The sequence below is a fragment of the Orbicella faveolata genome, unplaced genomic scaffold (genome assembly GCF_042242905.1).
Source record: "Orbicella faveolata isolate gen_17 unplaced genomic scaffold, um_ofav_v1 contig_12, whole genome shotgun sequence".
NCBI classification, from domain to species: domain Eukaryota; kingdom Metazoa; phylum Cnidaria; class Anthozoa; order Scleractinia; family Merulinidae; genus Orbicella; species Orbicella faveolata.
Window position 1 is genome coordinate 28,195,834 of NW_028301539.1, and position 12,396 is coordinate 28,208,229.

Here is a 12,396-nt window from a genome sequence, read left to right on the forward strand (position 1 = left end):
CTAAAACCATACGATTTTTGACAAAATCAAGCTTTCTATTTTTCTAGATTATTAGCCTTCCTAGACTAAAACTGAAAAAAATAAACCAGAGAGACTGACTTAAGAAGGACAGTATGGTTAAGCAAATTTCGGGGGGGGGGGGGGGGGGACAACAAAAAAATTTTTAACTTATCATATCTCGAAAAATAATCATCATAGCAAAAAACGGTTTCCGGCATTTTACTCTTCAAGTCAAGGCCTTTCCAATGACATAATCTTTTTATGAGATTTTTCAAAAAATTATAGCACGTTTTGGTGACGTCATCAATTATGACGTCATAATCTGACATTTTGTCAAAACTTCCAAATTAAAATAAACTGGAGAAAAAAGAAAGCTCATCTGCCAAACTTGGTTCAGGAATATATAAACCAAGCAAATATAGCCTTCATGAAACATTAGGGGGGTGGTTTGGCCCCTACGTGAAACCAGCCTTCTTCAGGTACAATGGAAGATTTTATATTGGTACGTGTTTTTATGTAGCCGATATTTACGTAATACCGGAAATACGCAAAAGTAATTGATAGTGTAAATTGAAGATAAGCATACGGTAAAATAAAATAACATGATAAAAGAACATAATAAAAGAAAACAAATGGAAACAATTAATACGTTTCTTCGCGGATGTTCGGACCATTAGGATCAATTGTTCTGCCTTTTTGAATTAAAAAAGCTTCCCTGGCCTTACGGATAGAGTCTCTGTTAGAAACGATTTTTTCGATGGGGATTAATTGCATATCGTTAGCAGTGTGGTTAGGAGAGGACAGGAAATGTTCGGCGGCTGTAGTAGGTTTAGATTTGTTGTTAGGGTTATCTATGGTACGACGGTGTTCATTAAATCGGTCTTTTAATCGTCGTTTCGTCTCTCCTATGTATTGTAAATTACAGCGGTTACATTGAATCATGTAGATGAGGTTTTTAGCGTCACAGGTCAGGTTGGATTTTATGGGGCGCGTTTCCCCGGTAGAAAAGAAGGTATATGTAGTAAGTCCTATACTCTACTAGTTGGAACTTCGAACTTTAATTGTGCAGAACTTGAAAATCAGTATAAGAACATGTGAAGTTGGACGTATGAATCAATCAGGATCGAAACATTTATATTTGCAGTATTTGGACCATATTTGGGTCGATTCCGCCGATTTCGTAATTATTATTTGTCTTCTTACGCTTGCGCATGTAGCGTTGCACTTTCGTCCTGCGTGGCAGACATGTCTAACACCTTTTGACCAATTGTATGTGTTGTTGTTTCTTGCAATGAAAATGCGTTGTGATCGTGTCCTCTGAGATTATTTTACTAGGGGACGGGACGGTGTTTGCCAGTTGAAAGCTCGAAACCTATAGATTGTGACTTTTATCGTGAGGGTGTTTTGCCGGATCTTTCTGCATGTTCCGAAACACATTTACAGCTGCCTTTGAAGCCTAATATTGTTGGTAAGAAGCTTTGTGAAGTGTAGTGTATTGTATTATGTTGTTTGTAGAAATGAAGAGAGCAATTTATATGGCTCAAGTCTAGGAAGCCATTTCGACATGTTCATCAGCAATCTAAGTTTTGTTGATCGTGTTGCTTTCAAGCGGCACGAACTAAGCTGGCACTAGTTTGTATAGTCCACACTGTTGTGTTTTGAATTTTGCAATTAAGATCTGCCTCCGTCACGGGCATAAAGAAACGCTGTCGTGCAGACAGAGCAAATTTTCACTCAGCTTATTACCACCTTGTATCGCCAAATGCCACCAAATATACAGCTTAGTTGGATAAAAATGCTATAGAGCAAAGCAAAAACAGTAGTTTCGAAATAATGTGCAGGATTGCAAGGATTGAAATTGGTTACAGTTCAAGAAATTTGAGTTTAGTTCAGGATGTCAAGAAATCGAGTTTACCATTCTTGTGACAGTTTGAACTTTCGAGCCTTTATTTTGTCTGGTATTTCTTTGCTTCTACCAGTATTGGGAATGATTTCTACCGATGTTAAAGTAAGCTTAAAAGTAATCTCCTGGGCACAATACATTTCCCTGAATGTTTCCTACAAAGCACAGTCTCTAAAAATAAATTAAAATAGGTCACCATGCTTGCAAAAGAGATATGATGTACCAGTCTTACCCTATTTTGCCAGGTCTTTTAAATAGTACTATTGATTTATTTTATCACTCCGCATTACATTTTGCGGTGGCTGGAAGGTACAGTTTTTTGATGAACTTTGATAGGCATACATGAATTTTTGAGCATAAGGAACAACATAATAAACAACTTATGCAAAAGAATTGAAAATAATCCAAATAACATACAATCCATGAGTAATGATTTTGTTTTTGATGCTATTGAATAAGTGTAAAATTCTGCGCTTGAAGCGTTCGCAATATAGTGCTAAGGAATCACCAGTTGAGGTCAGGGTTGTTTGTCCTTCTGTTCTTCTTTTCCTTTGTTGTTGACTTGCTACCTTTAAGCTGTTTGTTACGAAGCAGTGTTTTGTAGACACACAGTGTGAATAGTCATCATGTGAGGCTGCTTCAAGAAGTGCTTGCCTAGGTTTCCTTTTCTATGCGGCTGGTCCAATTAGTACATATTATAGTTCACCACTGAATTTTCTCCGATTCTTATTGGTTTAAATTGATCACGTGACGCAATAGTGTTCATCCGTGGAGAGACACTATCAGCCCATAGTGCCTGTCTGAGGAAAATACCCAGATGGATAGTACTCATCCATGTAAATGTTTCTGTAAAGAAGCGGGCTTACAGAAAGTAAACAATGGAAATATATTAAGTGGGTTTTTGTCTGTTTTCTTTTTCAAATTTTACATTTGGCTTCAATGACCTTCCATGACTTTCATCTAAAAAAGTTGAAAATAATTCAATATGAATTTTGAACTGGCATGCAGAAGAAAATTTAGTGGTGAACGATAAAGACAATAGAGTGTTTATGTCTCAGAACTATCGGTTGATAGTTGTCCCTTGGAAATTTGATGTTCTTAAAACTAGCATATTTGTTTTAAGAACATCAAATTTCCATGGGGCAACTATCAACCGATAGTTCCTCGACAGAAACTCTCTGTTGTTTAAATAGGGATACATGCCAATACCTTGTCATGTCTTCATTAGGTGGCATTGCCATTATCTCTTTGTGCCAGCTCTTGTGTGAGGAACATTGCCATTCTTGTTATCTTCTGGAGAATTTATTCATGTTTTTGGATACTTGGGTTTTTTTTGTTCTTTTAATGTAAAAACAATTAAAGAAGGAGAAAACGTTTTGTTTATCTACTTGTATTTTTATTCTCAAGGATGTCTTTTATCTCTTGGTAAATATATATGGGTTATTGACCAAGTGTGAGGTCAAGATGGCTGGATATTGGCCAAGTTCATTTTTTGCGAGTTTATGGACCGAGACGGAGTCGAGGTCCATAAGCTCACAAAAAAAGAACGAGGCCAATATCCAGCCATCTTGAACAATCAAGCTTGGTCAATAAAGGATTTATTATATGGCTTTCGGGGAAATTTTTCTTGCGGGACACGGCAGGTAGTCCCGAGCGGGCAAGATAGCTCCACCTTGCCCGCTCGGGTAGCCAATCACAACGTAGGATTTGATTCATCTTGCCCGCTCGTGGAGCTAGCCATATAATAAGATGTAGTTCTCACCAGCTAAACTTTGCCACTAGAGATTCAGTCTGTTCTGTTTTGGTTTAAATTTCCCTTTACTGAGGAACAGCTTTTAATCTACAAGGCTGTACATGTATGTTATTTTAAAATAGTCAGTGTAACTTAAAATATAATTGCATTTGTGTGATTTTGTGTTTAACAATAATGCTTTGAATTTCTGTTTTTGCAGTGATGGATGATCATCATGGGTTGGATGAGGGAAAACATGCACAAACCGAAGAAAGTCGTAGTAGAGAAGGAACTAGGGATGGTGAGCATCAGCCCTTACCATGATATATATCAGTTGCCATGCATTGATAACTCTTTTAGAGTTGTGTCTTGCCAAAATAATTCATTTTTTTGTTACCTGTACGTAATTGGGTCTTAACTGTAATGGCAGCACTTTCTCAAGAATTTTAGGGCGTATGTCCTCATATTATACTTCAATATCTGGTTAGCTTATGAGTTTTTTCTGGTACACTAAGTACTCCAGCAATACTAAGAAGAACATTGCAAACCAAATGTGTTAGAGGAAGCCAACTTTTATGTATTAGAGAAAGCCAACTATTATGTGTTAGAGAAGGCCAGCTATTTTTCAAAACACATCTTCTTCGCACCTGGATAAATTAGCCAGTTTCTAGTTTTTAATTCCTTTTCATCCGTGCTATGAAGGCTTAAAATTTAGCACAGGTAGTGTTTAGTAGATGGAGTTTCAAAATCTTAAGGAAGAAGTGATTGTACAGCACCATGCTAATGCACAGCTTATTATTCTTGTGTATCCATTAAACTAGTCAACAATCCATTGTCCCCACTAGAACAAAATAATTTTGTTTTTAAAATTGATATAAAATAAAAGTGTCAACTTACCGGTAGTTTGGGAGGTTCTGTGGTATATTATACGTTAAGGTATAGATGTATGGCAGTGATACAAGCAATTTTTGCTACATGTTACACAGAAGATATTTGCATATCATATGTAGTTACTCAAGCATTTGTCGCAGTGCACATATTTTTTCTATTCTTTGTTGTGACTCTTATTTAAAACCCCAAAAGCTGTGAACAAGACAGCTTGTAGGAAGTTGAGCTTTCTGTGTTAGCAAATGACAACCTTAACTTAAATGACAAAACTGGTAAACCATACATGTACAATAATTATCTCCTCAGAGCTTTATTATCTAGCTCTCTGCACGCACTGCAGGCCTATGATGCTCCCTCATCATAGGCCTGCAGTGCATGCAGAGAGCTAGATAATAAAGCTCTGAGGAGATAATTATTGCCCCTACTGTATTCTACATGTATACTTACAGCCTGCAAAGCACTCACTTTCTTTCCTGCAATGGTTTGGGGCACAACAAACATAAATGAATTAAGAGAGGTTGAGGAGTCGAGGAGGCAGAGTAAAGAAAACTTTTGGATGCCACAAAGTTCTTAGAATGAGTTTGACGGCTATTAATGCAGTGTTCGACACTAACTTTCTTACTAATTTGCCCTTTGGGCAACTAGTTCTGTTTTTGTTGGTTCCCCGTGTGTCTTTTTAGTTGCCTACCTGGTAGACTTTTGTTGCCCATTAGCACTCACGAGAAAATTTCAACTTGCAGAAATGCTCAACTTTTTTATAAACTTGCCTTCTTGTTTTGGTGTTGCAACAGTGATTCATTGGGTGATTAATCAGTCATAGAGCACAACCCTCACAAGATTTTAAACATCCATGAACTGTGCCCACACATTTTGATGAGACTCCACTTTTCTAACAAATAGACCCAGTGAAGCACTTTTACTGGTCAAATACAATGAACCAACTGTCATGAATGAAAACATAGTTCATGCCCAGAAGCACATCATTATCATTAATATTATTGTTATTTTTGTTGTTATCGTTGTTGTTTTTATTGCTATTTTTATTTATTATTATTGTTATTATTAATAATTGTCTTTTTAACTATATATTAAGGAATGGCAAAAAGATGGCTCAGCCTGTACCTGTAGTGCCTATTTTGTATTTGTAATCATAGATTAATAAAACTGCTTCTCTTCCTCACCAGAGATCAGTCGGGGAGTAGCTTACAATCCTGACAACAGTGCCCCATTTCTTTTTGAGTCACAACAGTAAAACTTAAAGCCAAAATATTGCTGTACCGTACAATTTGTGTGGAAAGACTTTGACACAAAAGTTATTTCCAAATACTGTTGCAAAATGCATCTTTGAAAATTCAATGAGGTTATCAAGCATTTTATAGTATTTTAAGAACTAGGGATTAATGCTTTTTATGGTTCGCACGATCACTAATCGACTAGCCACTTTTATTTAGCAAGCTTTGGGGCAAGCTTCTCACAAAATTTGGGTTCATGGCTTGTTTTGGAAATTAGAGTCAATTGTAGAAACTTTCAGTGAATGTTAGAGTTGAGTTTACATGTCTTTGACCTTTAAGTTAATACTTCTGAACTTCTGCTCAAATGATTTCCCCAAAACTTGGGCATGGTTTGTATTAAGTCAGAATAAGCTGGTTCCAGAAATTGAGTAAAAGTATGCCAGCAAAAGTTTTTTTACTGGTAGTGTTGTTGTCCAAAAAATGGGGTCCAGTCAAACACCAGTAAGAATAAAAATATTTTCCCCAGTAAGTGGAATTAAGTAACATTATCACCGAGTGAAAGACAAAATATTTCCCAAAATTTCTTAGCCAACACTTCAAAGCCCCAAAATTTATGTTGCAAACTTTGACATGGGGTAGTGTGCCCACAATAACTGCAGAACCACCTTAAGTAATGATGAAATGGAATCAATAGAATAACCATGATAAGAATGGTGTTATCCTTTTGATACAATATTAATAACAAACAGTGGGGCTTGACTTTTCAAAATTACAGAAAAACTCAAATTGCATCTAGGGCCACCAGATCACAGTTTTCAAGCAACATACATTTAAATAGAAAGGAATTGTTAGCCAAATTAACTTTAACTAAAAATAACAGGCACTTTTTAAAAATAAAGTGGTTTGCTATTAAACAGTTAAACAACAGTTCCTTTATATTGCTTTATGTAGAAACATAAAAAATGAAAAGGGTTTGTCAAGCACAACTCGATACACCACCACCACCCACATAAATTATGATACTCTCCCATGTAGATGTCGAAGGAAAACACCTTGTTTTCACTCTAAGAGGAACTGGAGTTTGCAAGCCCTGACAGTTGTTCAGATTGGTTTCTTTGGAGTTAATGACAATAAATTGATTAACACCAAATTAATTAAGAGAGCACTCGACAACCAAATTGATGGCATTTTGTTGGGTTCTTCATTAGGCCGTTGTTTTTTTTTTTATCATGACAGAACTCAAAAATGATATTGTTCGTCAAATGCTTGACAGTGGCCTTATAAATGAGTAGTTTTATGGACGTTATTTTGAAGATATGCTGTTGATGGACAAACCAAATAAATCTGACATGTTTTACAGTCAACAAATTTGAAGATGGCTTGATCCATTTCCTGGACATTTCTCTGAAAAGAACATCCATTGACATTTATAGGAATCACACAAACACTGGACAGAATGTCTCGTTTTCTAGTCAAGTACGTTGACTTGCCAAAATTACTTGGGTTAGGCCTTGTTGCACCAGGCTTCTCGTATATGTGAAATAGACTCTCTCATTCAGAAACAAAGAACAATGATGAAAACGTTCTGTTAGGGAATGGCTTTCCTAAATCTGTGGCTTCTAATCTTGTGAGGTGTTTCAGACAAAGTAGCTCGGAACCTAGAACATCTTATCCCAATAACAACAAGACTGAGTTTTAAGGATTTTAAATTCTAATGTGGGATTTAGGACTGGCACTAGTTTTGCTAGGCTAATGATGCAATTTTGAAAGCAGATGGGAGCTCCTCTGGGGGCCTGTCCAGGAATCCCCATCAGTGTCCCAGACCAAAAATGGCATGTGCTTTTAACTATTACTTCATCTCATGCAGGAAGGAAGTGATGTCTGAACAGTTTTCATTGAAGTGCCTTGAAACCAGAACCAGAGTATTAACAATATTACAAACAACGCAACAAAGAAAGTACAGGATGCAAAACAGAGCACAGTGATGCAAACCCAAATGCAAGTTAATTTTGAAACCAAATTGAAAATTGCTATGTAGAGTGAGACGGGTAACTGCAATCACAACTGGTGGTTTGCTATTTGCGTGAAAAATTAGCAGACATTAAGTTGAAGGAAGTGAGTTTATAGAGAAGTCCATTTGCATCATATTAATCAAAAACTGGTTTTCTTAGTTAGGTATAGAAATACAGTATGTTAATAAGTAGTTTCTTAGAAATCGATTTTGAAATAAAAACTAGCGCTAAAAAGTCACGACGTTTCGACCTCTACGAGGTCATTTTCAAGTGAGTAAATTTTCTACAATAGCATATAGCCATAAATATGTTAAAAACAACTTATAATAGATAAAAATGTGGCGAACGCTAAAATGTGATAAAATATGTGAAAAAGTGTTAAAAATATACAATGGAAAAATAAAATAATCTTAGCAAGAATTGCTCTAAACAAATAATTGGGCGCGAATTGAATCGCACTGTTTGTTTAGCATTGATTTCAGTTCTTTGATAAAAAAAAAAAAACATTTCAAAAATAAGGTAGCCAAATTTGTTCTGACACTTTCTTAAGATTCGAAAACTCTGTGCGATGTCTTCTGGCTCCATATCGTGCTGCTCTCTGAGGTGGTTTCCGATTGCCGATCCTTTGTGTTCTTCAATTCGTTGGTGTGGGTGTCGGCACGTGTAACCGACATAGCCTGCATCACACAGGCCACACTGAAATGAATACACCACGCATTGTTGACTAACAAGAGGCTGCTTGTCTTCCCTGACCTTAATTTCATCCTTGATCTTTCTACTTGTGTAAACTGGGTTAATATCTGCGTTGATCTTCCGACTGAGGTCAGCCAGCTGTTTACGTACTACGTTTGCAGATTTCTGGTCCTTGTAGGGCAACACGATTCTGACTGGGGCTTCTCTTTTAGCAGCCACTCGAGTATGTGAATCCTCGGACACTTTTGATTCAATAAATCTACGAATGATTGACTGCACAAGGTCGTCAGGATAGCACAGTCGGGAAAAGATCTCTTTAAGGCGTTCACATTCCTCGTGAAAAAACTTTCACTTTCAAAATACAGTATGAATATTTATAATTTGAATTATAATAATATTACTGTTGTACTTTAGATTGTAATTCCAATGCTCTTTTTAAAAACTGATTTCAGTTTCATTAGGTAGTTTGGTGCTTTGGGCCCAAAACAGAAGCCTGAAAACGGTCCTTGTAAGTTGACAAGCCCTTGAATAGCCAGGAAGTTTCAAGAAATGGGCCCTGAAGAGGCAAAGGGCCGACTTCAGACACAACTTAAAGCGAGTTTCAATTAGTCCAGCAAATTTATTTCACTTTCCGTAGGAGGAAGGTAAATTCCTAAAAATAACCATGAAACGAATTACTACAAATAACTAACTGAAGACGGCAGAAAACTAAGAGGAAAACACAAACAGACGATAAACTAAACGGCTTACCAAAATGCTGGCAACGGGGTTCAGGGAACCAAGAAGATACAAGTGTACCGGACGATAAACTAGCACTAAACGAACATGAAAGGATAACACAAATATATACGCAACGAAATTTACATACGACGCGAGAAAAAAAGCATGCAGAATGTGAAAAAATACATCAACATACGGAACAAAAAAGGACACAAAGAAAACACGAAATAGCCGCAACAGGCCCCTTCACAGAAAGTTTCAGTTTTCCACAATATTGTTGTGTCTATTAATGAAGTAAATCCATCTCCATATTTTTAATAGCCTGGCCAAACCATACCTGGAGGCATTAGATGATATGATCGATGAGGAGGAGGGGGAGTTAGAAGAAGACAAAGAAGAAGAAGAAGAAGAAGGACAAGAGGATCAAGAAGAACAAGTGGAAGGGCAAGAAGAACAAGACAATGATGATGAACACCTCTACAGAAAGTTAATAGAGGATGAGTTTAGTGACAGTGATAAAATCAGTATTTATTTCGTAGATTTTTTAAATTTTTATCAGGATTTCTTTAACAGATGTATTAATAAGTAATAATTAAGTAAATAGAGGATGAGTCTGAAATTGTTTTGATTGTTCTACATTTACAACAGCTTATTCAAATTAGCCCAAGCTCAAAGGCTGAAGAAAATATGTCATTACTTTTTTTTTACTAAATGAACCACAAATCACTGTGTTGCCTGTGACTAGTTTGTTGGATCTAGATTTAAGGGACAAAAGAGTGACAGAACTTTTCATCTTTGTAATAAGAACCCAGCCACAGTCGTGCCTGACTAACTGCGTCCACCTTCCTTGGTTTAAATAAGCTAATCAAAATGCATGAATGGTGAAAATATCAAGCATCATGTAACCTGTTGATCAGTCGACAACTCCACCTTTCACATTTCTTTTCATAATTTGGATTTGCCAGATTTGAATGGAAGCCATAGGAAAGTTGTTGAAAACATGTCAAAAAATGATGAAAAAAAATTAGTTTGGTGGTCTGTGTTAGAAGTGCACCACTGTAAATGCAATGATAAGTATTATATTAGTATGTCCAAAAGGCATTTATCTGTCAAAAATAGAATTTCTCAAACTAATTCTAACTTTGGTTATTTTGCCTTTGTAACAATACAAATCTCAAGATTATAGTGGTTTTACAACACAGGCTAAAAACATGCCCTAAAATATAATTTTCGAAAATGTTTGGATAAAGCAACGGTTTGTATCATGCGTGAGCATTGCACATAATTCAAGCCAATTAATTCAAGGTCACAAGTCAGATTGTTTTGGTTCGCCCGTGTGTAGAAAGATCTATAAGATTCCAGTTGATAGTGATAATGGTAATTATACCTGCTCATGAAAACATCAGTTGTATAAATTCCATTCTAGCCATAAATAAATAAAAAAAGATTTGTAATCTTCTTTGTCATAACTGAATTATGTTATTGAACTAGTATGAGGTCCGTGTTGGTAAAACATTGGTCGAGTTCTTCGCCTTTCAATGTTACGGCGAGATCCATAGACTTGTTAAAAAAAGAAATACCCATATCAGTATCCGACTAAAGTTTCATTTCATGTTCAATGGTAAATTCCTGAGGGGTGTGCCTACAAACGAGGACTAACAATAGAGCTCTAAATCAATGAACATAATAAATCCCTCTAAGATTCTCTAACCGAAATAAGTGATAGGTTGAGGTATCACTGAATTCCTAATTTTCAACCTTCTGCTTTCATTTCATCGTCTCTCCCGGTTAATAACACGTACCCGTTGTAGCTAGTTCCAGCCGATCCCAGGAATGCAAATCTCATTAGCAGTGAGTGCTCTCTCTGATAACCATAACGAGTACTTTTAAGGGTATCAAGTCTTATATCGGGGGTTCGGTGATATTTCTTTCTAAAAACAAAAACTGAAATAGTGTTCAACATAACCTTGCTCAGCACGTTTGCGAAAATCTATTGGTTCCTTTCAGAGGTTTCTTTAAGAGCACTCGGCTAACCTCCAGGTACGATTTCCGTACAGCGCCATACATTAATTATGTATGCAACTATCTCAAACTATCACATTATACTCAAACAGCAATCGTGAAAAGAACGAGTCAGTCAAAAAATTGCACGCATAATTAATGTAAGGGGTGGTGCGAAAATCTTGCCAACCTCCCTGTCAAAATAAGAGAGCCCCTCTGCCAGTTTTGTCCACATAGTATAATTTCCACTGACAGAATCGCTATGATTACGATGACGACCACAAAGCGCTTTGTGGTGTATTGAATAGGCCACAAAGCGCTTTGCGGTGTTTTGAATAGGCCACAAAGCGCTTTGTGGTGTGAAAAATTGGAAAAACCAAATTATTTCAGAAAATAGCTGTGAGATATTTGCGAGTCAACGAGCCATCCAGTTTTCAATGTTAAATCCCAAAATAAAACACCACATAGCGCTTTGTGGTGTTTTGAATAGGCCACAAAGCGCTCTGTGGTGTTTTGAGTAGGCCGCAAAGCGCTCTGTGGTGTGTTCAATACGCCACAAAGTGCTCTGTGGTTTTTTGACTACTACTGCTGTTTTGTAAAGCAAATCGAACTAGGAACAGTTAGAAAGCACTCCGGCCATAAAAATCTACTCGACAAGAAAATTTCTGTAATAAATGTTCGATGCTACAGGAGACGGCTTACCCAAAAAGGTTCAGTCAGCCTCAACAAACTTATACTGAGAAGAGGGCTTTCGCGAACCGGATTTCGTGTGAGTGACAAGATTGGGAATAGAGAAATACTGCGCAGATTGAGTGGTAGTTTTACAGCACCGAAACTAAAATTGGTTACACTGCTTCTCAGAAATTTTGTTGTGCCTCTGTAATATCATTAAACGATCTGAATAATTTGAGGATAATCAAAGCGCAGAGTTTAATATTGGCTGGCCGGGAACACGCAGTTCGCAAACCGGAGAGCAACCACTGTTTAAATCTTCGATCGAACTTTCATGTTAAATTTGAAACTGAAAATACACTAAGCGGTCAATTTCCGATAGAAATCTTGTGAGGTAAATGCCATTCTTGGAAATAGTCGCTGCATATTTACGTTCAGAGTCACTCTGGTTCAGAGTAGAGACATACAAAGTCAAATACTGCTTCCGAACGCCACCCCTCCAAAAATCAATTTTGCTCGAAGACCCAACTGCAACGGAGTTTA

General features: G+C 36.8%; 1 long non-coding RNA gene across 1 annotated transcript; it reads left to right on the top strand.

Moving 5' to 3' along the window:
• Positions 1-1,060: 1,060 nt before the first annotated feature.
• Positions 1,061-10,301, top strand: LOC149117423 (uncharacterized). The gene is made up of 3 exons (XR_016205650.1): positions 1,061-1,468; positions 3,856-3,936; positions 9,502-10,301. It is a non-coding gene; the product is annotated as an uncharacterized LOC149117423 (long non-coding RNA).
• Positions 10,302-12,396: the final 2,095 nt, after the last annotated feature.